At 34.2% G+C, this 24,550-nt stretch overlaps 1 non-coding gene across 1 annotated transcript; it reads left to right on the forward strand.

The window, feature by feature from the left end:
- The first annotated feature begins 23,498 nt into the window (after positions 1 to 23,498).
- TRNAN-GUU lies at positions 23,499 to 23,570 on the forward strand. The gene has a single exon. It is a non-coding gene; the product is annotated as a tRNA-Asn (tRNA).
- The last annotated feature ends 980 nt before the right edge of the window (positions 23,571 to 24,550 follow it).

The following is a 24,550-nucleotide window of genomic DNA, read 5'->3' on the forward strand; positions in this document are numbered from 1 at the left end:
TGGATATTTTGCAACAAATTCCGCTAGGCCTTCTTCAGCGCCTTTCAACCAAAACACTTCTCTGAGGTCATGATACATCCTTGTAGAACCCGAATGAATAGGATAACGCAAACCGTGAACTTTCTTAATAATCCGGTTTCTCAAGTCATCAACATTGGGCACACACAACATTTCTTGATACCTTAAGACATCATCCTCCTTAAGGAGAATGACTCATTAAGCTTACCTAGAACCGACTCCTTCAACTCCATCAATGGTTGATTATAGTGTTGCTTAGACTTCACCTCCTCCACCAAAGATGATTCGGAAATTCTGATGGACCATGAAACCACCATTTTTAGAATCTTCTATTCTAACAACCAATCTAGCCAATCTATGAACATCATTCACTAGGTCTTCTTGTATTCATCTATATGAGACACTACCCATGGTTATACGACTTAGAGCATCCACAACCACATTGGCCTTGCCGGGGTGGTAAAGAACACTCATGTCCTAATCTTTCAACAATTTCAACCACCTTCTTTGCCGGAGATTAAACTCCTTTTGAGTAAACACATATTGAAGACTCTTGTGGTCGGTATACATATGAACATGGACACCATAAAAATAATGTCTCCATATTTTCAAAGCAAATACCACGGCCTCGAACTCAAGATCATGAGTTGGACAATTCTTCTCATGTACCTTAATTTGACTAGAAGCATAAGCTACTACTTTCCCATGTTGCATAAGAACACACCCTAAACCCACTCAGGATGCATCATAATATGCAACGAAGCCTTTGGTATCCTCCGGTAAAGTCAACACCGGAGCAGAGGTAAGCCTCTCTTTCAAGATTTGGATGCTTCTTTCACATGCCTCCGACAACTCAAATTTCATACTTTTTTGGGTCAAAGTAGTCAAGGGAGATGCAATGGACGCAAAACTATCCACAAACCTCCTATAATATCCTGCTAGACCCAAAAAGCTTCTAATGTCGGTTGGAGTCAATGGCCTAGGACAATTCTTGACCGCCTCGGTTTTTTCTGGATCAACCTCAACACCCTCACTAGAGATGATATGACCAAGAAATATCACAGACCTCAACCAAACTCACATTTGCTATACTTAGCAAATAGTTGGTTTACCTTAAGCATTTGTAACACCACCCTTAGATGATCCACGTGCTCACTCTCATTTTTAAAAATATACAAAGATTTCGTCAATGAAGACAATGAAAAAGTAATCTAGGTAACTTTGAAACCCCCTATTCATGAGATCCATAAATTCCGCCAGGGCTTTAGCTAGACCAAAGGACATTAATAAGAACTCATAGTGACCATATCTAGTCCAAAATACCATTTTTGGTATATCCTCACCTCTTCCCCTAAGTTGGTGATATGCCAATCTGAAGACAATCTTAAAAAAGTAGTTTGCTTTTATTGAGTTTTAGGATACTTGTTCTTAATAGTGACTTTATTGAGTTGGAGATAATCAATGTACATTCTAAGGGATCCAACCTTCTTCTTCACTGACAATAACAAAGCACTCCATGAAGAAATACTAGATCTAATGAAGTCTTAGTCTAGTAATTCCTTTAGTTGAGCCTTCAACTCTTTCAATTCGGCCGGAGCCATCCGATAAGGAGGAATTAAAATGGGGTTGGAATCCGGTAGCAAGTCAATACCAAAATCATTTTCACATTCGGGAGGGATTCTGGGAAGATCATTAGGAAAAACCTACGGAAATTCCCCCCTTCCACTCTAAAATGTATTTATTTGAAAAATTTAATTTAACAATTCTTGTTCTAAAATCAATTGAACAAAAACAATCATGTTACCAATCAACCCCAAAAATAACATCAAAATCGACCATATTAAGTTCTACTAATTCCACATGAGTAACTCTATTGAGCAACATTATAGGACGATTCCTCTACACCCTCCTCGCAACCACCTACTTCCCTAGCAGTGTAGTTCCCATGAATGGTTCATTTAGGATATCGGGCAAAATATCAAAGTTCCTTGCTATCAAGGGAGTAACAAACGATAATGTAGAACCTTGATCAAGTAATGCATAAACATCAATAGAGAAGACTCGAAACATACCGGTAACCACATCAAGAGAACTCTCTTGTTCACCCCTAGAGCGAAGAGCATAAAAGCAATTCTTCTTTGGAGCATCCACATTGGAACCACTAGCTTGATCTTGCCCGCTTCCTTTGTCTTACCCCTTCAAATTAAGGCAATCCTCAAAATTGTGGCCACTCTTGCCACACCCAAAGCAATTGTTCGTCCCAACTAGCAATCACCGTACTGCTTCTTGTCACACTTCCCACAAGTTGGCTTCTTGTTTGGTGAACTAGCACCTCTTCCCTTTTGAGACTTAGGGTTACACACCCTATCATCACGAGCCTTGATAATTTTGGAAAGAACTTGATAATAAAACCTCTTTCTTGAACCTAGGCTTGTCTTGAATGTCAAGCCTACCCTTAGAGGAACCACCTTCATAAGACTTGGCCCTTTTGTCCTCCCTACTCTTTCTCCTCCTTACCCTAGTTTTTTCCACTTGTTGAGAATGAACCATGAGACGAGAGATATTCATATTATCATGAAGCATAGCAGAATGACATTGTTCAATGAAGTCATCGGACACCCCCATAAGAAAATGACTCATCTGATTCCTTGGGTTTCAAACCAAGGATGGAGCATACTTGGACAACTTAGTAAACTTCAAAGAGTAGTTAAGTACACTCATACCTCCTTGTAAGGTTGATGAATTCATCGAGCATAGCTTCCCTCATCTCTCCAGGAAAGAACCTACCAAGGAAAGACTTCTTGAAGATCTCCCAAGTCACTAGACAACCTCTTAGTGCCCTATTATCCCTCCATTGCACATACCAAGTTTGGGCCACATCCTTGAGTTTATAGGACGCCAACTTGACCTTCTCAATTGAGGTCACACCCATAGCATAGACAATCTTATAGACCTCATCGAGGAAATCTTGAGGGTCCTCATCCGACCTCGTCCCAAAGAACATAGGTGGACTAATTCTAGTAAAGTATCTCAATGGTGAGGCCATAGTGTTAGCATGTTGATACACTCGAGGTCCAACCTCCCTATTCATTTGGGTCATCATGGCTTGAACTTGAGAAGTGACGGCATTAGCTTGAGAGTCCATGGCTTGAGAGTTAAAGTGAGAAAAGACTCCCTTATATCTCTATCGGTCATCGGTGGAGGAGCATCCAGAACCTAATTACCCATAAGAACTTCTTCAAGTGGAGTCACATGGTTGTCTTGATTTCCAACATAAGCCATTTCTTCCTTGGCTCTTCTATCAGCTGCCCTTCGAGTACTCATACCTATATCAATGATACAAGCTTTAGGTAAAAGAACATAACAAAACCTAGAGGCAGACATAGGAATACAAGAAGATGAGAGTTTCTAAGCATCACATAGTCTCTCATTCATAAGTGTGGCGCGCTTCAGAATTATGAATAACAGTTTACCTAGACGTGGTTTAATAAGACATCGTTTCAAGGGATATTCAACCTCATTCTCTAATACCAAGTTTGTCACATCCAGGGAGTACCCTCTAGAAGTAATCGGTGTCGTCGTCCTCAAATAGATTTAAGACTAACCTTTAGCATGCGTCGTTAAATTTCACATGTTAAAAAGTGAAAAAAATCAAAACTTTTCATCTATTAATAATTCATAAGGTCTACTTAGACCTCTCGCTTACACATAATATATTTATAGCGAGTATACATTGACTCCTCATATAAGAAGGTTACATAATCTTCTACTCTTATGACACATGTAGACAACATACATAATACAGTCTTAAAAAGGTATGTGTCATATGAACCATCTAAAAGGAGTCAAATAAACATGGGAATAAGCCCCTACACAATGTAGAAGTGCCACATAGTCTTACAACAATATCTTGAAACAACATGAATGAAATGATTGTCTTTAAGCTATAACAAAGTAACATAGGTATAGTAATAAATAACAAGGCATCATCCTCGTACCTAAGGATATAACCACATTTGGAGAAATGATCCAAACCTTCCTTCAAAGTGGTGTCAAACCTTCAACCACTGGACCCTAAAATGTTGGAGAAAAAGGGAGAAATGGGGTTAGCACATCAATGGTACTTAGTATGGAATCATATGCACATACAACATAGATATCATGCTAAAAGAGACATTTCATTAAAGCATGCTAATTTACTTTGAAAAGACTTATGCACATTCAAGAACCAATACAAGTCAATAGCACATATTCCTTGAGTTAAGACCATGTACATCATAAGATCAATTATTAAGAAATCTAGTCAAGCCAACATACATTTCAACAGACTTGAGCACATAATCAGGACAACATTATCATCAAGTTATAATATCAACAAGCATATATAAGAGTTTATAGCATCATAACCAAAGCAAGACCCTTATTAATGAACCCCCATTAAGTCCACTAGTGCAATGACTATGTAAGGCCCCATAACCTCACCCAATAAACTAAACCCAACAAGAACCATAATTAATGCCCACTTCACATACTATATCATTAAGAGTAAACATCGTCATACTTTAACAATACAGACCAATTTCATGTTCACAAGTAAAACCGACATCACATAGTGCCATTAACATGTAAGACCAACATATACATATCATTTAAATTTATAAGCATATCAGAAAATAAGAACATCCTTCTAAGACTTCCTTCAAGACCAACTAGTGCAATGTATAGTTAGAGTCCCATACCCCTATATAGACTAAGTCAAACCCCTCAAGTTATCCTAGTCAGAGTCCACTTTACTACTTTATTTTATTTTCGAGAACATCTAACCGACATAGAAAAAATGATCCAATGTTGAATTCCGTGTCATGGAACCCTACACAGAAAGAAGGTGGACTACTTGCCAAGGTTGTACCAAAACATTAACATAGCATCTATGTGGATCCACTAGCTACTAGTATTATGGGGGAAACATAGTTCAAGAACTAGGAGATGTAGTTGGGACACTCTTTATGATACATGCATTATAGTCTCCAATCTCATGAGTACTTTAGTGATCCTACCTTCCCTATGTGAAAGGGACACTCCTCAATACTAGTTAACTCAGTGTTAAGCTAGAGTCCCTTTTGAAATGTCTTTCGTTAATAATCATAGCTTTGTTTAGGTCATAGGGTTTACCCCTTATATACTCATAGTCATATCTCATTAGGAATTGTAGAGAACAGCTTTCATTACAATCCTCATATGTGAGATTAGCACATTAACATAATTACATCATAGTAAGGCACATAGGTACTTCATCATCAACCTTATATTATTATATCTTAAGCATAATCTGACAATCACATAATCAAACAATTTCAATTCAACATATATCAAACCTAATCAATCTTATCATAAGGTATAATTCAATATAACTTCATCACTAAGCACAAGTAATCATTATTGAAGTAAAGGTTTGAGATCACAAGACTTTCCCCAATCTCCTTCACAAGCCATCATCAAGGTTTTACAATCAACCATCCAATTGAACCCAAAAATAAGTGTAAGATCATCACATAATGGTTATTAACACAATAATGAAGTCAATTGAATCACTACACAACAATTCATCACTAGTTCATAGCATAGGGTTAGGGACTTAGGTCAGATTCATGATCTATTTCACAACCTAGGTTAATTAATCAAGAACTAGAAAAATTGAATTACAATACATAATAATATACTCATAATTATCTAAAGAAATCATAAACCAATCCATTTAGAAGATCAAACTCGAAAAAGAAGAAAACCCACTTGAAACTCTTCTTTTTAAAATCTATTTGTAAGAACCCTTTGGAGAAAGGAATTCCAAAGGTAAAACGATCCCATAACTTGATAATTTTTGAAGATTGATGGTGAAAATTAATTTCCTTGCTTCCCTAGAACCCCATTTTCTTGGTTTTCTATGGAGTTTCTTTGGGAGAGAGAAAGAAGAGATAAGGAAAAGCAATTGGGTTTTGGGAATTATGAGAGTTGGGTTTAGTTTAATTAGGTTTGGGGTATTTATAGAAGTCATTAAGTAACTTAATTGGACCTACAATAACTCCTAATTAATTGACTAACCACCTGATTAATTAATTGGATCAATTAAAACGTGGTAGCCAACACAATGACCTGACCTACGAAACCCCGACCTACGGGCCGTAGGTTATTCGACGGCAAAGCCCCCTCCATGGTGCACATCTGTTGTCTTGGTAAGTTATATGCCAAATGACCCCTTCAAAAAATTTACTAATTTCTATTGACAGTTGAAATCGACGCCCCATTGATTGGACCACGCCTCGTCACATGCAAGTCGTCGATGGCTATTGTCGGAGACAAATTTTTGCCACAATGCAAGGGTCCTCCTCATGGACCCTTTGGTTGGTCCTTGGGGAGTCGTACCTGGAATTTTTTACTATAAAACAACTCTAATATGTGATAGACACCTTTTCACAAATTTTCACCATTTTCCGACTCTTTAAACCTTGTCAAATAGACAAAGGCACACTAGCAGCTCTTGAACTGGTTTACAAACGTCATGGACATTTCTTGACGTTTTGATTCTAAAACATCCTAAATGACTAATAAAAATTATATTTGACCTTAAAATAGTGTTACAACTCTTAGAATCTCATGATAGCCTATAGATTAGGCTTTTTTTAGCCTTTCAGAATATTACAGTATGGTCATGCCTAAGGGAATATCAGTTAAAGTAGAATTTTTATTTGATCAATCAAAACCCCTTCCCAAACCTCTGTCTGTGCTTAAAAATATTTTGTCGTCTCCATATTACTATGTATTTAGAGTCAATAATTTTATATGATGAACTACTTAACTCAATCACATGCTGTCGTTACTCTTCAGTTTTCTGTTGAAGTCTATCCTATAGAGGTACTCAAAATGGTTCAATGATCGAATTCTAGGTTAAAACGTAAACCTAATTGGTTTTTTCAAATTAAGTAAATCATTAGTTCAATCGCACTCAAAAGTAGGGAATTTCCCATTTTTATATGAACTTCTGTACCAGAAACAATGGTATCTCCAATTATATCCCCTCTGGGATGTAAAATATATCTCTTCTTACCATCCCCACAGTGTATGAGACAAATGTATGTATTTCAATTAGGGTCGTATTCTATGGTTACGATTCTACCATATATGTCTTTTTCATTCCTTAGAAAACATATTTTATGGTATAGACACTTATGACCTCTCCCTCTATGCCTTGCGGTAATGATACCTCTAGCATTACGACCTTTACCACAACGATGTTGACCATAGATCTAATTATTTCGTGGATTCGATTTCATTTTACTGTCTATGGTTCCATTGTGTGTGGTCGGGGTAGAAGTTTTGTAAAAATTTATCTCCATGCTATTAATTATTTTTATTTAAGTTCTTTTGTTTCTAAGAGGTGGAATAGAATAACCTGGTTGATAGACCTTATTAAAAGAAAATTGATTCTTCAACCCCTTTCATTCATGTCATGTCGAGGTACTGCAGAAAAAAAACAGCAAAATCAGATCCAATTTATCGTGATCGATTAGTTAACATGTTGGTTAACCGTATTCTCACACATGAACAAAATCATTGGATTATCAAATTATCTATCAAGCCGTGAAAAAAAATTCAACAAAATATTGAAATAAATCCACTATCCATTTTACGTCAAGCAATACGTGGAGAAATCCCAATATAACAGTAAAAGCAAGAGGTGTAGGAGGATCGACTCATTAAGTTTCCATTGAAATAGGATCCACAAAAGGAAATACACTTTTCATTCATGTTTATTAGAGGCATACCAAAAATATCCGGGTCGAAATATGGCTTTCAAATTAAGTTCTAAATTACTGGATGCTGCCAAAGGGAGTGGCGATGCCATACACAAAAAGGAAGAAACTCATAGAATGGCAGAGGCAAATAGATCTTTTGCATATTTTCGTTAATCCATGAACAGGATCTATAGATATCAATCGGAAAATAATCAAGAGAAAAAGAAAGAATCAGAATTGATCGATAGATTTCTCGAAACAAACGAAAAGGAAAAGAAAGATGAAACATAAATCATTGATCACTAAGCCCTCTCGGGGAATTTATTAAATAGGAACATCATGTAAATACCATGGAATAATGTTTGATCCTATTCATGGAGATTCCATAACTATTCAAAAAATGGAAAGTACGAAAGAATTGTTTTTTTTGGGAAACTGGAAGCAATTACTTATTCATGATCTGGCTAGTACCGAATGAATACTTCATTCTCGATTCAACGAGAATTTTATGATAGCCTTTCATTTGCTTCTCTTCGATGGAAGTTTGATTTTCCGAGAATGCATCCTTATTTTTGTCCTAATTCATCTTCTGATGATCGATTCAATCTCGGATTAAAAAGATATACCATAGTCATATTTCATCTCTTCAATAGGTATACTAATGAGCATAACTGCACTTTTGTTCTGATGGAGAGAAGAACCTATAATTAGCTTTTCGGGAAATTTCCAAACAAACAATTTTAATGAAATCTTTCAATATGTTATTTTACGATGTTTAACTCTATGTGTTCCTCTATCGTAGAGTACATTGAATGAACAAAGTGTCTATAACATAGTTTCTCTTATTAGTATTAACAACTACCCTAGGGGGAATGTTTTTATGCTGTGCTAAGGATTTAATAACTATCATTGTAGTCCCAGAATGTTTCAACTTATGCTCCTACCTATTAGCTTGATATACGAACAAAGATATACTGTTTAATGAGACTACTATGAAATATATATTCATGGTGGGTCGAGCTCTTCTATTCTGGTTCATGGTTTCTCTTGGCTATTTGGTTCATCCGAGGGAGAGATTGAGCTTCAAGAAATAGTAAACGATCTAATCAATACATAAATGTATAACTCCCCAGGAATTTCAATGGCGCTCATATTCATTACTGTAGGAATTAGGTTCAATCTTCCCCCAACCCCTTCTAATCAATGGACTCCTGCCGCATACAAAGGAGTGCGGTTGATTCAAGAAATTCCTACCACTTTATCTATCTTTGAGATGTTTGGATTTTTCAAAACTACATGGACATGTAGAAGATAAATCCTATCCCCACTCGGACCAAGACAAAACTTTTACTTGTTCAAATAACAATTAGGGTGAAGTTGGGTCAGTAACGATGAATCTCTTTATGATAAACAGATCCATTTTGAAAGTTCGTTACTACAGGTAGTTCCTACAAAGGATAAGAGTAATAACGTACACAATACCTGAAATCTCGATGTAGATGATACATAGTTGGTTCTCATCCTTCAGAGACTACGAGTTTAATAAGAGCATCCATGGAAAAAAGTATCACCTAAGATGATCATCTTGTGGCTATTGAGAACGAATGAAATCAGATGGTTCTATTTCTCAATCTTCCTAACTTGCTCCTTCGAAACAAAGGTCTAAACGATTGCAAAAATCAGTCATTCACAACCACTGATGAAAAGTTCCTCGAAAAGTTAAGGATGAGAAATCCTTTTTAGAAATTGAATGGACTCGGTCTTATACATACGAGAGGAAGGTAATAAAAAAAGAAAGAAAATGTGTTCTTTTTTCTTTTGTCACTTAGGAGTCGTGTGAGATGAAAGTCTCATGCACAATTTTGAATGAGAGAAAGAAGTGAGGAATCCTCTTTTCGACTCTGACTCTCCCACTCCAGTCATTGCATTTCTTTCTGTTACTTCGAAAGTAGCTGCTTCAGCTTCAGCCACTCGAGTTTTGAATATTCCTTTTTATTTCTGATCAACGAATGACATTTTCTTCTAGAAATCTTATCTATTCTTAGAATGATATTGGGAAATCTCATCACTATTACTCAAACAAGCATGAAACGTATGCTTGCATATTCATCCAAAGGCCAAATCGGATATGTAATAATTGGAATATTTGTTGGAGACTCAAATGATGGATATGCAAGCATGACAATAACTACTCCCGAAACTGGTGGCACGAGGATTCATAGAATTCTTCCAATTAATCTAGCAAAGTGTTTACATAGTCTTCTTTGTGATTTCTATGTAACCGATTTTGACTCTATCTGTCACGACCCAACGGGATGGGCCGTGACTAGTGCCCGTTTTGGACACCCACATACAAACCTGCTAAGTATAACCAACTGAAACTAAGACAATATGGAATTTAATCAAATCAAGCCAACCCCAACGTCATATATATATATAAAAAGGACCTGTCTCATAAGGAGTCATAACCATTCAACCGTAACAACATACGCGAGCCGACAAGGCCGCCACTATCCAAAACATAATAACATACGTAAGCCGACAAGGCTGCCACTACACAATACACAATGATGTACGCAGCCGACAAGGCTGCCCATGTACAAGCGGATATCCCAAATAAACCATGTCCAGACCATTATCCAAAACATATATATACAACACACATAATGTCCACAGACCTCTAAGAGTACAGTAGTGAAACTCGACGGGACAGGGCCCCGCCATACCCATAGACGAGCAAAAGACTACACAAAAAGTTATGTACCAAAACGACTGAGCTCCAGAACAGTGGAGCTCTCCCAATCAGCAGAGTATATATCCTAGGCGGGAGGATCACCGAACTGTGCGTCTACACCTGCGGGCATGAAACGCAGCCCCCCGAGGAAAGGGGGGTCAGTACGGACAATGTACTGAGTATGTAAAGCGTAAGGTAAAGATGACAGGATACCAATATGGCAAGTTGAAACAAAATATCGCTACACATGTACCCTTTTAAGTAAAATCATGCATATCCGCACGAACATTACCCCGCCCGGGACTCGGTGAAATGATAAATGACTCTATGCACGAGCAGAATATTATGAGCAACCATATGCAATTAAAATAATTTCTTATAACTCATAGAACAATCAAAGTGAACCAGCAAGGAGTATTACCAAAGATTAACGTTTTATCAAGATTATGAACCTTTAATACGATATGGAAATGTAAAATCTCAATCACTCTAAGAAGCACTACCATATATATGAGAAATCATCATAGCCTTAGACATAGCCGATATATAGAGGAATAATTGTGGAAGCAAGAATATACGTCACCTAGACGCTCTAGAGGTAAGTATCAAACCTGTTCGTTATTCGCTTATTTTTAAATGTCATGCCACACAAAGAAAGAAGGGACAGCGTTACATACCATATAGTCGAGCCGCACGTCCAATATTTACTGCTCAAGCTATTAATCTATAACAAGCAACAATCGTGCCGCAATTAGATAAACGTCGCGCTTTACTATCTTGTAAGCTAGCTAATAATCTAACGAAAATCCGGCAGCACTTCCCCTATTCTCCTTACTTCGTCCCAATCCGACAACAACCCAAATTATCCACAGCAATACCAATAACACATATAACCCAACGAATCATATTAAACAGCCCCCTCCCCAAAACAGTTCTGTCTCGGCAACTATAGCAGCGAAGCAACGACACACTGAGCGATAACTCGTTTTATAATTCGCAACACATCTACCTTATCGTATTCATCCTTTGGAGTATATACTCATAATCACATTTAACATATACATAACGCCAAAACAGAATTTTCCCGCAGTTGCTTTAATCAAAACAGCCCAAGCACCAACACGACACCACTAATAATCCGATTATGGTTTCCGTTCATACTTAGCACATTCAATAACTAAAACAAACTTCCTAAGCTACTGGTCACGCCCCCTTCTTAATATTAATGGATAATTTAAAAGGTATTCTAAAGAACTAACACACCAAGCAAGGAGATTACTAAACAAATTATTTGCAGCTGCTGGCCAAGAGTTGCAGGGTTGGTTTCTCCATTTCCATGGCTGCCTAAGCCAAGTGGTGAAGAAGATGATATGCAGCAATGCATTTCACCACTTTATTTAGTATGGAGTGGATTTCTCCACCTCATTTATAATATGAAGTGGAGGCAGCCCCCCCTCTACACGTGTCCACTAAGGCCAGCTCCCAATCTGATCCCTTTTTAATTTTTGCCTTGAGTGGTGGGGCCCACTGGATTAAATTAATCCTAATCAGCCACTAATTATGAGTGGTGGGGCCCACTGGATTAAATTATTCCTAATCAGCCACTAATTAATCCCTCACTTAAAGTTAATGGCACTTACATTAGCGAAATCATACTTAATATCACATTTGGAATTAACATCCTTGCCTAATATTTCTTTAATCAGTTGGAACATAAAATAAAATCTCATTCCCCGGACTTACGTCTACTAGATCATGACGCGCACTACGTATAAAAAAAATACGAGGCATAACACTATCTTACAAACATATCAAGATAAAGAATAGGAAAGGGCCCATAGATTTAGTTGTGACATCTGAGAAGTCGTATGAGGTGAATATCTCACGTACGGTTCTGTAATAGCGATGGGCAATGTGATGTTATCATCGAATTTGATTATCTAACAGTTCAACTACATTTGATATTGGGAAGCGCAGTCAAAATATGGTTTTTGGTGATGGAATTTTTGTCGTCAACCCATTGGGTTTATCGTTTTTCTAATTTCTTCTTTCGCCGAGTGTGAAATATTACCTTTTTTTATTTAGCAGAAGTAGAATTAGTAGACGGATATCAAACTGAATATTCAGGTATAAAATTTGGTTTATTTTACATTGCTTCATATTTGAATCTACCAGTTTCTTCATTATTTGTAACAGTTCATTACTCGGGAGTTTGGAATCTTTCTATTCCGTATATATTTGTTCCGATATATTTGGCATAAATAAAGGGGTAAAGTCTTTGGAACACTAATTAATATATTTATCACATTAGCCAAAATTTTTTTGTTTTTGTTCATTCCTATTGCAACAAGATGGACTTTACCGAGACTGAGAATGGACCAACTATTAAATCCTGGGTGGAAATTTCTTTTACCGATTTCTCTTGGTTATTATTCACAGCCTCGTCCCAACTTCTTCCACTGTAAAAGACCACAATATCCTAGATTCATGACTTGTCTCAAACAAGAGAAAGAAACAAGCATAAAATATTTTTTTATAGATATTCAACATATTCTCCTTATGATAACTGAATTCATAAGCTATGGTCAACAAACAATACGAGCCACCAGATATATCGGCCAAGGTTTCATGATTGCCGTGTCCCATGCAAATTTTTACCTGTAACTATTCAATAACCCTATGAAAATTTTATCACACCAGAACGTTTTTGAGGCCGGATACACTTTGAAATTGAGAAATGCATTGCTTGTGAAGTATATGTGTGTGTATCCTATAGATTTACCCGTTGTCGATATGAATTTTGAAACTGATATTCAAAAGAAATGATTTCTTAATTACAGTATTGATTTTGTAATATGTATATTTTGTGGTAATTGCGTTGAGTATTGCCCAACAAATTGTTATCAATGACCTAAGAATATGAACTTTCTACTTATGATCGTTGTGCATAGAATTATAATCAAATCACTTTGAGTCGCTTACCAATGTCAGTAATTGATGATTACACTATTCAAACAATTTTGAATTTGCATTAAACAATGAATAAACCCTTGATTCAATTAAAAAAAATTATTAATTACGAAGGCTTTGTTCGGATCTATAATAATGAGATACTTTATTGGGCAATTCAAACTAGTGGTTGCTTAATGAAACTCCTAACATAGTTTAGATTGAAAACAAAACCGAGTTCAATATTATATATTATAATAGTAATGGTTTCAAAGTAGGTAGTTGATATAAAAAATAGATAGGTTTAAACTACTCTTTTGACGAATAATGAATTGATAGTGGTCCAATAAAATAAAAGCATCTACGTCAATTCATACCCATTAGACGTTCGTTCAATTAACAATTTCAAAGTATCATGAAAATTAGAAAAACTGCTTTTTCCTGGTTAGGTCAATAAAGTCATGAAATTCTTGGTTTTTTATTTTCTTTTATAAAATGTGGATTTTTCTGAACCAATACATTATTTTCTTTTAGTCTTTCTAGGATCGGGTCTTATATGAGGGATCTAGGAGTGATATTACTTTCCAAACCAATTTATTTGGCCTTTTCCTTGAGATTGATTCTTGTTTGTACATCGTTATTCTATATTCTATCTAACGCCTATTTTGTAGCTGCTGCATAGCTTACTTATTTACATAGAAGCTATAAATGTTTTTAATAATCATTTTTGTTGTGATGTTCATGAATGGCTCAGAATATTACAAGGATTTTCATCATTGAACCGTAGGAGATGGAATTACTTCGATGGTTTGTATAAGATTTTTATTTCACTAATTACTACTATTTCAGATACTCCATGGTACGGGATTATTTGGACTACAAGATCAAACCAGATAAATAGAGAAAGATTTTCTATGTAATAGTCAACAAATGGGAATTCATTTATCATTATATTTTCTTCTTCCATTAGAACTTATTTCCATAATCCTTTTAGTTGGTTTAATAGGTACAGTTGTTGTAGCTTGTCAACAAAAAATTTCTATTAAAACTTTGAATTCAAATGAAATTTTGTTTTGTCTTATCACATTCATTTTCCTTCAATTCAATTTTAATTATAGTTGGATAAATAGAAAGACTTTAGGTCAATCTAGTACCAATATATTTCATTTTTCCATACTTGCTATATACTAGTCAATTAAATTAGTTGAAATATTGTTCATATTGAAAGGAGTCGAGATTGATAAGGAGTTGTTTAATGATTCTCAAAAATGTACTTGTTTTGAGTGCCTATTTATTTTCAATCAGTATCTATGGATTGCCCACAAGTCGCAATATGGTTAAAGCCCTTATGTGTCTCTAACTTATATTGAACGCGGTTAATATAAATTTTGTAACATTTTTTATTTTTTCGATAATCGTCAATTAAAGGGAGACAGTTTCTCAATTATTGTAATAGATATTGCAGCCGCTGGAGCAGCCATTGGCCTAGCTATTGTTTCATCAATTTACAGTAACAGAAAATTAACTCATATCAATCAATAAAATTTGTTGAATTATTAATATTAATCATCTAGATTCTAATATTGAGAAATTGATTTTGATTAGCATGTTTACTACGTATATTTTTTTTTTTTGCAAAACATAAGAAATCAAAGTATTTTGGTCCAGATAGGGGTTGATTAGAAAATTTTATAACTCATTGATTAATCTGGTATCTAAATATATGATTCCTTTCTAAGTTTAATAGATCGAAAATTTAGAACATTCAAAACCGTACGGAGCCAATGTCACATTCAGTTTAGATTTATGATACGTGTATAGGATGTACTCAGTATGTCAGAGCATGCGCCACTGATGTATTAGAAATGATACCTTGGTATGGTTTTATGGCTAAATAACTTGCTTATGATCCACGAACAAAGGAGTGTGTGTGTTATAAGTGATTGGAATCCGCCTCTCCAACAGATTTCTTGAGTGTCCGAGTTTATTTATGGCATGAAACAACTTGAAGTATGGGTCTAACTTATTGATATGTTCGAGGAAACTCTACTTTAATCCATTTAATTTTTTTCATTGACAAACCTTTGCTCGAAAATCAAAATATTTTGAGCACGATATTAGCGGGTACTTAGTTTTCTTTCTTCCCCATAAAGGAAATATGGTAATTAGGTGGTATACAATATGTATATGTATTTTGGAACTCCTTTTAACAACTTATGCATTTTGTTATCATTTCTAATCGGCATCCATTAATCCAACTACTAGAGGATTATAAATGGATCAATTTTTTTTATTTCCATTGGAGATTAGGAATAAATGGACTCTCTATAGGACCTATTCTATTAACAGGATTTATCACTACTTTAGTAACTTTAGCCACTTTGCCAGTTACTCGTTATTCTAGATTATTTGATATTCTAATGTTAGCAATGTACAGTGGTCAAATTGGCTCATTTTTATCTCTGGACCATGTACTGATTTCATCATGTGAGAGTTAGAGTTAATTCTTGTTTATCTACTTCTAGCCATGTGGGGATGAAAGAAACGTCTATACTTAGCTACAAAATTTATTTTTTACACGGCAGGGGGTCCATTTTCTCTTAATGGGAGTTTTTGGTGTTGCTTTTATTATTCTAATGAAACAACATTAAATTTTGAAACATCAGTTAATCAGTCATATCCTCATATCCTGTGGTTTTAGAAATAATCTTCAATATTGGATTTTTTATTGCTTTTATTGTCAAATCACCCATTATACCCCTACATACATGGTTACAAGATACCCATGGAGAAGATCATTATGTACTTGTATGCTTCTAACTAGAGTAATATTAAAAATGGGAGCATATGGATTAATTCGAATCAATATGAAATTATTGCCTCATGCCTATTATATATTTCTTGTCGGATAATTATAATAGGTACATTACAAATAATCTATGCAGCTTCAACATCTCTTGGCCAACGGAATTATTTTTTAAAAAAGAATAGCCTATTCCTCTTTCACTCATGTGGGTTTCATAATTATAAGAATTAGTTCTCTAACCGATACATGACTTAATGGAGCCCTTTTATAAAAAAACCTCTCATGGATTTATTGGTGCTACACTTTTTTTCTTGGCGGAACAACTTATGATAGAATTCACCTTGTTTATCTTTACGAAATGAGCGAAATAGCTATTCCAATACCAAAAATGTTCACGATGTTCACTAGCTTTTCGATGGCTTCCCTTGCATTACCAGGTATGAGTGGTTTTCTTGAAGAATTTATAGTATTTTTTGAAATAATTACCGGTCAAAAAAACCTTTTAATGCCAAACTATTATTACTTTTGTAATGGCAATTGGAATTATATTAACTCCGATTAATTCATTATCTATGCTAGGCTAGATTTTGTATATGGATAAAAGCTATTTAACGCCCCGTAGGATTCCTTTTTTTATCCTGTACCGTGACAGTTACCATATTTTTACCCATAAAAAGCATTGGTATATACCCCGATTTCATTCTATCATTAGCAGTTGACAAGGTCGAAGTTATTCTATCTAATTTTTTTTACAGATAATTGGATGACTGAAATAAAAAACCTATGTTTCTTCTTAATAATAATCTTGGAAAATGAAAAAAAAGGTCTTTTTTTTCTTCTCTTAACATAAGAACTAAGAGAAAACAATGAAATTGAACTACATATGGTAGAAAACTGTGTGAATCATCAATACAATATTTGATTCACACGGTCCGCATTCCGGTTCATACAATGCGTTGCCCACTCTTGTAGTTGTAATAACATGTCTTGAATTCAATTAAATGTTGATGGAAAAGAACCATAACTATGCAACCCGATTCCTAATAGATTGACCCCAAAATAGCATATCCAAATTATAATAAAACCTATCGACGGAAAAATTGCAGAATTTATACCCCGCAAATTTCTATTTGTTCGAGTATGTAAATAAATTGGAAATACTATCCAAGTGACATACTTCCTATGGTTAAAATGTAAATCCTAAAATAATAACCCGATAACTTCAATAATCCAATTGTTGAATCAATTGGGACATGTGATAATTTTTGGCAAAATAAAATGAAGTATTTTTGACAACATTTTCATCCAAGAAAAATGACTCGTTTAAAAGAACATTTATCTTATAAAAAATGTTTCTGTTTTTTCGAAATGTAATTACTAGAAGTGCTATTGATAATAAAGATGCACATAAAAGGGACGCATCGCCCAATATCATCATACTCATGTGCATTATTGACCACTCAGGTTGAAGAGCATGTACTAATATTCCTGATTGGTGTATTTCAGTCAAGATACCTAAAGTAGCAAATCCTTGGGTCAAAATAACACTTGGCCCAGTTATTTTACTTAAATTAAAACATTTTTTTTGAAATATGGAATCATATGAATAAGGGATAAAATCCATGAAAAGGAAGATTAAATTATTCATATAAATCGCTTAGTGGGAAATGTCGTGAAGAAATCCATCGAGTAACTAATAATCCTCTTATACAGAAAAAAGCAACTATTATGCCTTTTTCTAACGAATCGTATAGTTTAACAATTTCATTCACTAAAAAGGTTATCAAATGAATTGTAATTAGAATTGAAATGATCATAATGGAAATGTCAGTTAATATATGCTTTAAGGTTGAAATATATCATTAAAAATCTTTAAAAGGAAGAGTCCCTTAATTACATAACTCTAAAATGGAAATCGGAATTGAATTCATTATAAGATCTATTTATCCTTTTTAGAAGATTGTATTCCGCCACTCGGACTCGAACCAAGATGCATTAGCACTGCTTCCTAAGAGCAGCATGTCTACCAATGTCACCACAGCGGCTTGTCTTTAACTAATAATAGCCTAAGAATAAGCAATCATCGATATTGAGTAAGCTATTTTAGTTTAATAATTATTCAAATGGATCAATACCAATAAAAAGTTGCTCAAATAGGAATTTGAGGTTGAAGGTTCAAGATTTTTTATTTGAGTTTAGATTCTTAGTGTTTTTTATTTAACCTGGGTTTTTCCTATATTTTCCGTTTTCCTCGAATTCAACTCATGTAACTAAACATTCTATACTCAACTAAGCAGTAGAGATCAAAAGTTTTTATTTTCATTGTTTAAGAAGAAATTTCTTTTTTTTCCCATAAATCTAATATAAAACAAAAAAAGGATTTTGACGACAAAATAGAAAGAAAAGAACCAATTTTGCATCGCTAAAAATTGACAAATAATCATACAAAATTTCACTAAGCAATTTTCTCTATTGGGTTAAGGGCAAGATACACATGGGGGTATATATAATAATTCAGAGAAAATTAGAAGTGAAAAAGGTCGAGAAAACAAAAAGGTTTCAAAATTGATCAATTGCTTTTAGTGAGTTCTTAACTTTAATTAAAGATTTTTACATACTTTCTTCTATAGATATGCAATTATAGAATTTTATTTGCATTTTATTATTTAAATAGGTCGATGAAGAAAATAAAACTCCCCACCTTGTAATCGAAATGGTATTTATTATTTTGTTAACAAAAAATTTATCATTCAGTGAATAGTAAATACAAGATTTCTAACTATATCAATCAGATAATCGAATAGAGTTCTGTTACATATGGATTGATGAGATAATAAATTCAAATAAGAAAGGGAAATTATTCAATTATTCAATTATATTCCATTAGATAATACGAAGACTAATTGAATAATTACTTTAAGTTAATTCAAATTATTCTAGCATTTTATTACTTGTTTATTTTTGTTTGGCGTACAAAAAAACTTTTTAAATTCCCAGTAGAAAAAGCTTTCTCTAATGAAAAAGCCTATAATGCTACCCAATACCCCTTATTTTTCCAAATATTTTACGAATACACTTTTTAAGGTTGACGTGCGTTTTTTGGAAGTGCCATTTAGAAATTTAAAAGTTATTGATTGTTATAGCTGCATGTAAGACATCTATTATTCAAAAGGAATTTTTTCAATATTTTGAGTAAGAATAAATATTGCCCTTTTTCGAGAATAAGTAAGAATATATTTTTAGGGAATAGTAAAACTTGAAAAAAATATTGCCCTTCTTACAAATAAGAACCACGTTTTACTTTGGGAAGTGAAAAACTTAATCCCTGTTTAATTCACTTGTCAAACTTGGATAAAAAAAATAGGCTTATTTAATAGGAGACTAGTAATTAATCCCTTTTCTATCATTTGAACAATCGTAACTTCGTGGTTTGAATAGTTGAAGTATTTAGCAAAGACTCAGAATAAGTAAGAATAAAAAATTCTATTTAAGTCCATATTTTTCCTTTTTATTCGCTCCTTTCAAAAGAGGTAAGATCCGGCGAATCGAAAACAATTAATTAAGAATTCAAAACTTTTTTATGGAACAAACATATGAATATGTGTGGATCATACCTTACAATCCAATTCCAGTCCCTATGTTAATAGGAGCGGGACTTATTCTTTTCCCAACGACAATAAAAAGGTTTTGCCGTATGTGGGCTTTTCAGAGTATTTTGTTGTTAAGTATAGTCATGATTTTTTCAATCTACCTGTCTATGTAGCAAATAAATAGCAGTTATGTTTATTAATATATATGGTCTTGGATCATTAATAATGATTTTCATTTAAACTTCGGATACTCAATCGACCCACTTACTTCTATTATGTCAATATTAATCATTAATGTTGGAATTATGGTTTTTATTCATAGTGATAATTATATGGCTCATGATCAAGGTTATTTCAGATTTTTTTGCTTATATGAGTTTTTTCAGTACTTCCATGTTGGGATTAGTTAGTAGTTCAAATTTGATACAAATTTATATTTATTGGGAATTGGTTGGGCTGTATTCCTATCTATTAATAGGATTTTAGTTTACACGACCTGTTGCGGCAAATGCTTGCCAAAAAGCATTTGTAACTAATCGTGTAGGGGATTTTTGTTTATTATTAGGAATATTAGGTGTTTATTGGATAGCGGGGAGTTTCGAATTTAGAGATTTATTCCAAATATTCAATAACTTGATTTATAATAATGTGGTCAATTTTTTATTTGTTACGTTATGCGCTGTTTTCTTATTTGCTGATGTAGTTCCTAAATCATCCCAACTCCCCCTTCATGTATTGTTACCTGATGCCATGGAGGGTCCTACTACTATTTCGACTCATATACATGTTGCTACTATGGTAGCTGCGGGAATTTTTCTTGCAGCTCGACTTCTTCCTCTTTTTAGAGTTATACCTTACATAATGTATTTGATCTCGGTTATAGGAACAATAACATTATTTTTTGGAGCTACTTTTGATCTTGTTCAAAAATATATTAAGAGAGGTTTAGCGTATTCCACAATGTCTCAATTGGGTTATATGATGTTAGCTTTAGGTATGGGGTCTTACCGAAGCGCTTTATTTCATTTGATTACTCATGCTTACTCCAACTAATTATTATTCTTAAAATCTGGATCCATTATTCATTCAATGGAAACTATTGTTTGATATTCTCCAGCTAAAAGATAGAATTAATGGGAGGTTTAAGAAAACATATACCAATTACAAAAATCATATTTTTATTAGGTCCACTTTCTTTTTTTGTTATTCCATCTCTTGCTTGTTTTTCGTGCAAAGATGAAATTCTTAATGATATAATAGCTTGTGCACGGCGGGATTAACCGCATTTTATATGTTTCGGATCTATTTACTTACTTTTGAAGGGCATTTAAACGCTCATTTTCAAAATTATGATGGGAAACACAAAAAACCCACTTCTATTCAATATCTCTATAGGGTAAAAATGCAGTTAAGAAAAACTCTTGCTTAATAATAATGAAAGTACATATTTATTGTCAAAAAGTAAGTATCCAATTGCTAAAATTGCAAGAAATATGACACAATTTTTTATGACTATTGCTTATTTTGACCATAAAGTTGTTTCTTCCTATCCGTATGAATCGGACAATACAATGCTATTCCCAGTATTTGTATTAGGTCTCTTTACTTTGTTTGTGGGAGCTATAGGAATTCCTTTCAACCAGGAAGGAGTTAATTTGGATATCTTATCAAAATGGTTAACTCCATCTATAAAACTTTTGCATCCAAAATAGAATAATTCGCTGGATTGGGATGAATTTTTAAAGAATGCAGTTGTTTTAGTATAAATAGCTTATTTCAGATATTTGTAGCATTCTTTTTACATAAACCAATTTATTCTTCTTTAAAAAAATTGGAGTTCATTAACGCTTTTGCTAAAAAGGGTTCTAAGGGAATTTTGTGGGATAAAATTGTAAACGGCATATATGATTTTGGTCATATAATCGTGCTTACATATATACTTTTTTGTACACGATTCTCTGTTGGTGGGATAAGAGGATTAGCTGAATTTACTCATTTTTTTGATCAACGAGTAATTGATGGGATGAATAACGGGGTTGGGGTTATTAGTTTCATTGTTGGAGAAAATATCAAATATGTAGGTAGCGGACGCATCTCTTCTTATACTTTCTTGTATTTAGCTTATGTTTCCATATTTTTATTAGTTTATTACTTACTTTTTAAACTTTTTTAATAAAATAAATTCTTGATTTTCATTTTTTTATCAAGCAGTTGCAATTTGCAATTTTCTAGATTCCCCGTGTTATTATTATTCTGATAAGAATCCCGATAATCATAAATTTGACTATTACTATTGTTAATATTATTATAGCCTATCTCTGTAAAGTGAGAGTGAAATTTGTCCTTTATTTTGTCATTTCCATTCACTCGGATTTCTTCCGTTTCATCGATTTTGTCCAGATCTCACCCTTCTTTTGGAAAAAGGGGAGGAGAAGGATAAGAATCTTTTTTAGTGGATCCCTCACGTTCCTGTTTAGTAGTACCCTTCATTTTGGTAGCGATTTGTATTTCTACATATCTTTCTTCCTCACTTTCCACCCTTTATTTTGTTTTTGGGGCTTTTTTCAGTTTGTTAGAAAGAATGGGTGAGGGTATTCTTCCTAAATGGTAGACACGGGCAATAAATAAGAGAATATTAAAGATCTGAGCCATAGAATTTCTCAATTCTAATACAAGTTACTTATTAGATCAAATTTACTTATTCGATCTAAGAGAATGATTTTGTTGTATCCAGACTAATGCTAGTCCAAGCAATATTATTAATAAAATGTGACCAATTAACCAACCAACAAAACCACTTATTACAAATAAAATTTTGTTGTTGCATTGAAAGAGATAAATGTTGACTAATCTTGCTAACATAGAAATTGGTAAAATGAAATGGTTGAATAATTGAAAAATGATATTATTTACGAATACACATTGAATATTGAGATTACACATTGAATTTCTGGTAGTAGATCCATAGTAAAAAAAAGTGTTTATGATTGTTCTAGAAGAAATGAAACAAAAGATATGGTAGAGTTAGGACAATTATTGTATAAGGTCTACCCAATGCTAGATGTAGAGACGCATGATAGATCGATATGAACATCATGAGTTGTCCCGTAATAAAACCAATTGTAGCTGATACCTTCTTCTCTCGTCCTTCGTCCATAACAAGAGCTCGGAGAAGGAAGAGATAAGAGGGCCCTATGGAGAATGTGGCCAGAAATTCATAATAGAGTCGGACCACAACGACCAAATTCATTATCTTCATGCATAAGGATACTAGATTACTTAGTAGAAATGATTGAAAAATCATCACAAACCTCCCTTATTTCATTTATATTGAAATTTTAGGATTATTATATATAGCAAAAAAAAAAAGAAAGAGATAGACTAGAAACGACATTTGTTATGTCAATTACACCAAAGGGATATTAAATGAATTGAATTGTGATATGGATGGAATATAATGAAATAGTGCCACTTTGAGGTTCCCTCTCAAATGAGGCATGTAAGGGAGACACTATGAAGAAGTTCCGGGAGTTACGAAGGAAGATTCAAGCTCATATTGTTCATGGTTTGGGAATTGGAATTAAACTTTGTGAGATCGAAACTCTTATTTTTCCTCAGTAGCTCAGTGGTAGAGCGGTCGGTTGTTAATCGATTGCTCGTAGGTTCGAATCATACTTGGGGAGATTTGATTGATTCTGAATTATTTCATTCAGAATAAAGGGGCTCGCTTTGCCCGTTAAGAGTAGGTAACCCGTTCCCTGTCTTTGTTTCTATTGCATTCTATCTCATCGTATCACATTTTATTTTTCAAGATTAGAAAATCACCATCAATACCTTGGTTTAGGTCTGAGATAATCCTTTGTTCCACAGCCCTGGGCTATTTAAAACTAGCCAATTAAAAAGTCACAGATGTGCTAGCTCTGCATCTTTGATGAAGTCATCGATTCTTCTTAGAGGTCAAAGTTGTTGTGAGCAAATATATTAATGATGAGGAAGGCCTTTTTTTATGCTACTAATACTTGCTCTGCTATTCTGCCCAAGCCTAGCTGAGTAAGAGTTACAGGGCGTAAAACAAAAAAAAAATACGTCGATCGGGCATACTATGTGTAATGATTCCCCCATTCATTATAAATAATAATATAAAAATCCTTTCCATTTCGACAAAACACCCAAAACCAAGTTCCATAGCTTTTGGTTAGCTATCCCTATCATGATTTTCCTACTCCCAGAGGGAAAGGAACTTTCCATTTGGGCCGGTGGGCGAGGAGGGACTTAATGTAACAACCTGTTTAGTAGGTTCGAGCAGTAAAATTATTTTGATAAAAACTGACTGGGTCGACGGACCGTCATGGTCACGACGGCCCGTGATGGATTCCGTCGTCCCATACTTGTGTAATTTCTTTGAGTTCGAGTATATTTAATTGATTTCGTTAATGAGTTTTGGATCTTCCGCATTTTATTTACTATTCAAAATTTATATACTGGTAAACGTTGGGGTTTAGATTGTTGGTTCGCTCACCTAGTAAGATAAGTGTGGGTGCCACTCGCGGCTCGTTTTGGGTCGTGACACTTAAACCCCCAACACCGTGGTTCGTAGCCACGTGCTCTAATCCTCTGAGCTAGAGGCCCCACCCCATCTCCACTGGATCTATTTTTGGGAGTA

Source organism: Solanum pennellii, chromosome 10, assembly GCF_001406875.1.
Source record: "Solanum pennellii chromosome 10, SPENNV200".
NCBI classification, from domain to species: Eukaryota; Viridiplantae; Streptophyta; class Magnoliopsida; order Solanales; family Solanaceae; genus Solanum; species Solanum pennellii.